Here is a 4,922-nt window from a genome sequence, read left to right on the forward strand (position 1 = left end):
AAATGCTGAGCAAGTTCAGCCCTTTCAATGTTCTGACTCCAGCTCCTTACACATTTCATTGTAATACTTTACTTTGTCTTCCCGTGTTGCCTTTTCAAATCTTCTGTTCAACTCCATGATATCTTTATTTCTTCCCTCTGCTTTGGTTTCTCCACATTCTAGTGCACTATTCAGAGTCTCTTTTGACATCCATTTTGGTCTTCTCTTCCTCCTCTGTCTTTGTAATGACTTTTTGCACTCTTCCTGGGGTGATATTCTTGATATCCTCCCACAACTCATCTGGTCTTCACTCATTAGTGTTCAAGGCCTCAAACATGTTCCTGAGAGGGTTTTGAAATTTGGGTGGGATAGACTTAAGGTCATGTTTGTTTCCCGTGGATTTGACTCCATTTTCCTTAGCTTCAGCTTGAACTTGCTTATGAGTAGTTAGTGGTCTTTTCCACAATCAGCACCTGGCCTACTTTTCACAGCTGTTCTTTCCAAAGATATAATCAATCTGATTCCTATGCATACCATCAGGTCAAATCCATGTGTATAGTCTGCATTTATAACAATTGTTAAAGACACTGTAATTTATCCACTTAACTGAATTTGTCTCCTTGTCAAAGAACAGTTGGCAATAGATAGATGAGCTCATTTCTAGGTTCTCGAAAAGATGTCATTGATCTCTGTATCCGCTGATTAGTATGGCTGTGTAGAAGAATTTGAGATCAGGAAGTGTGATGCCTCTCATCTTGTTTACATTTTTCAGTATTGTTTTGCTTTTCGGGTCTCTTTTTATTCCAGAAAAAATTGGAAATTGCCTTTTCCATCTTGTTGAAGAATGGAACTGGTATCTGTATTGATATTACTTTGCATTTGTAGATTGCTTTTAGTAAAATTTTCGTTTTCATGTTATTGAGTCTTCCTATCCATAAGTGTGGTATGCTCTTTCATTTCTCTAGGTTTCTTTTTGTTTCTTGCAGTAATGTTTTATCATTTTCTTTATGTAAGTCTTAATATCTGTAGTTATATTTGTTCCTAAGTATTTTATCTTGTGATTAGTATTTGTAATTTGAATCCCAGAACATTTGATTGTTCTTATTTGAAACCTGAGACCAGGAGGCAGTCTTCAGAACAGAACAAGGAAACACTGCATGGTTCAAAATCAGAAAGGGTGTATGCCAGGGATGTATCTTATCTCCATACCTTTTCAATCTATATGCAGAACAGATCATCCTGGAAGCTTGGTTCTATGAGGAGGAATATGGCATCAGGATTGGAAGAAGACTCATCAGCAACCTGCATTACACGGATGTGACATAACTTTGCATGCTGAAACTGGGGAGGACCTAAAGCACTTGCTACAGAAAGTCAAAGACTACAGCTTTCAATATGGATTGAAGCTCAACATCAAGAAAACAAAGATCTTCACCACTGGGCCAATTAACAGCATTATGATACATGGTGAAGGGATTCAGATTGTTAATGTTTTGGTGCCAGCAGCCAGGAAATCAAAAGACGAATTCCATTGGGAAATTTGTTGTCAGGGACCTCTCCAGAGTATTGAAGAGCAATGATGTCAATCTGGAGACTAAGGTGAATGTGATCCAGGACATATTGTTACCGTTGTTATATGCTATTGAGTCACCTGCAACCATAGTGACCCTATGTATAGCAGCTCTGAACCCTGCCCTGTCCTGAGCCAGTCTCATTAATTCCAATACACCAACCCCCTTCGCCACATTTAATTATATCAGTCCATCTCATCCAGTGTCTTCCTCTTCTGTGCTGTCCCTCCACCCTTCTGAGCGTGATGTCCTCCTGGCCACATGCCCAAAGTATGTAAGATAGAGGTTTAAAATCCTAGCCTCAAAGGAGAAACTTGGTTTTATCCTCTCCAAGACAGACTTATTTCCTTGGCAGTCCATGGTATGTTCAAGACTCTTCTCTAGCACAACTCAAAAGCATTAATTCTTCTTCTGTCCTCCTTAGTCATTCATCCAGCTCTCTGAAGCACAGCAAGTAACGGCAAAGACTATGGCCTGGATTAACCACACTTCAGTCTCTAGACTGACATCATTGCTCTTCAGTATTCTTGAGAGGTCAACAACAACCAGAGAGGATAAAAGGAGAATTGATGCTTTTGAGCTTTGGTGTTGGAGAAGAGTGTTGAGGGTACCATGGACTTCTAAGAAAACAAACAGATTCATCCTGGAGAGGGTTAAACCGGGCTGCTCCTTGGAGGCAAGGATTCTGAGGCTTTGTCTGACATACTTTGGACATGTTGTGAGGAGAGACCGGTCCTTGGAGAAGGACATCATGCTTGGGAGGGTGGAGGGACAGCACGGAAGGGGAAGGCCCTCTGGGAGGTGGATTGAGTGGGGCAATCAGGATGAGTGTGTCGGAGACAATGAGATTGGCACAGGAAAGAGCAGAGTTTAGAGCTGTTGTACATAGGGTCGCTGTAAGTCACAGGCAACTTGACGGTACATAATAACAACAACAACAACGTATATATATCTATATATATGGGTGTGTCTGTATCTATATCTATCTATCTTTCTATCTATCTATCTATCTATCTATCTATCTATCTATCTATGTGTGTGTGGTGAGTGTGTGTGTGTGTGTGTGTGTGTGTGTATAAAAATCTTGGTTTGAGTCTGAAATGCATATGCATTATGTTTCATTCATGTTAGTTGTGTTTCACACATTCCTTCATTCACACTGTTTCATATGATCATTCCCATACATTATGTTTTATAAAATTAATCACCACTGGCCTATGCCCACTATCATACCTCATCTTTTCAGGTTCCTACTGGATATTTCCTAATTCCTTCACCCTCTCTCCCTGCCCAGTAAACTCTGCAACCCCATGATTTCCTCCTTCTCTACCCTCAGTTCCCTGTGACCTCCTCTTCCTCCTTTGGACTTTTACACACATCTTACTAGTTATCCTTCTATTTTTACAAATTTTCTTATGATGACAAATTATTTCAATGCTTTCTCGTCACAGATTGAAGTGTCTTCCCTAAAACTCAGGACTAGGACAGATTATAAGAGTTGTAGAATTTTCAATCAATAAGAGCTTATGATTATTCAGGTAGGAGTTCCAAGAATATTTTCTGAAAACACAAATTAAAAAAGTAGTTACTACTAGAAATGTCTGAGAAGTACAGGCACCTAGTCTTTTGACAAACACCGAAAGTTAGTAAAACTTTTAATAAAATTCAAAAGTTAAATAAAATTATAAATTACTAGATAAGGAAGTAGTGTTCCCATTATAATTCTTATCTATCAGGTGAGCAGTCCATGATGCTCCAAATTCTAGGGAAGCTGATGAGAGTCTCTCCAGAATGAACATATTTGCTTTAGCAGCTCCTAGAGGAATTCTGTGAGTCATGGCTGTATCATCTCCCTCATACCTACTCAACCTGTATTTTGATTAAATCATTACAGAAGCTAGGTTCTATGAAGAATAATGTGGCTGTCAGCCAAAGATGGCTGCGTCCCCACCAGACAAGCAGAGGTTATCTCGTACCCTTGTGTAGTTGAGGAAAACCAGTGGAGGCTGTTGAAAGAAGGAGAATATAAGGATCTGACTGGTACAAGAGATTGCTGCTCCTTCTCCAGCTGAGCATCTGGTGGATTAGAATTACTTACCTTCGGGATTACAGCGCAGCTTCTTGCCACTAGGCCACCAGAGCTCCCCGGGAATAAGGCTCCAAGATGAAAAATCATGAACCAGATGATAAAATCAAGGAAAACATAATACCTATTGAATTTATAACGAGAAAACTTAACCAACTTCCAGAAGTTGAAAAGAATCTACTTGAACATGGATCAACACATGTTGGACTTAATGCTGCTCTTTGTGGCCTAATATCGAACAGTCTTTTTCCACGCATCTTAAATGTGACACAGGCTCGGATAGCAGCTGCCTTACCAATGGCAGTTATTCCATTTATTACAGCACATTTAGCTTACAAAGGTTTTGTAAGCTTACCTTTGAGTACAGATTATCTGAGCTGTGAAACTTGTACTGTAACACGAGGTGCACTGGTTGGTCTTCTTTTCGGGTGTCTTTACCCTGTTGTTTTGGCTATACCTGTGAATGGTGGCCTAGCAGCCAGGTATATGTCAGCCTTGCTACCAGAGAAAGGAAACATCTTAACTTTCTGGATCAGGATTTCTAAACCTGTCTTTAGAAAGATCCTTTTCCCCATTTCGCTTCAGACTGTGTTTGCAGCTTATCTTGGGCCTAGGCAATATAAGTTACTCATAAAAGCCCTTCATTTACCTGAACCTGACCTAAAAACTTCCAAGATTTAGAATCTTAGAAGTATATATACAAAAATAAAATGATGTTTAAAAACTAAAAAATAATAATAATAATGTGGCATTAAGATTAGAGGAAGACTCATCAACAACCTGTATTATGCAGATGTAACAATTTTGGTTGCTGAAAGTAAAAAACAAACAAACAAAACCCCAAAACAAAACTGAAGCATTTAGGGAAGAAGGTCAGAATAGTATTCAATATGGATTCCCTCTCAACATCAAGAAAACAAAAGCCCTGACCACTGTACCAATAGGCCAATTTCACTTGGATACACAATCAACACTCATAGTAGCAGCAATCAGTAAATCAAGACATACTACAATGGGGAAATCTTCAGTCTAAACCTCTCTAAAGTTCTAAAGTCAGTTTAAAGATATTTTCAGTTACATCCTATGTACTTGAAATTCGGACAATAAAAGAGACTGAAGATGATTGATGCATTTGAATTGTGGTGTTGCTGAAGAGTATCAAATATACCATGGACTGCCAGCAGAACAAACAAGTCTGTCCTGAATGAAGTGAAACTAGAGTGCTCTTTAGACACAAAGATAATGAAACTTCCTGTCTTACTTTGGACATATTCTCAGGATGTCCT

At 39.1% G+C, this 4,922-nt stretch overlaps 1 pseudogene; it reads left to right on the top strand.

The window, feature by feature from the left end:
• Positions 1 to 3,714: 3,714 nt before the first annotated feature.
• Positions 3,715 to 4,317, top strand: LOC102868989 (annotated as a pseudogene).
• Positions 4,318 to 4,922: the final 605 nt, after the last annotated feature.

This window comes from Elephantulus edwardii, unplaced genomic scaffold (genome assembly GCF_000299155.1).
Source record: "Elephantulus edwardii isolate Elephantulus edwardi_28Jun2011 unplaced genomic scaffold, EleEdw1.0 scaffold00016, whole genome shotgun sequence".
Taxonomy (NCBI): domain Eukaryota; kingdom Metazoa; phylum Chordata; class Mammalia; order Macroscelidea; family Macroscelididae; genus Elephantulus; species Elephantulus edwardii.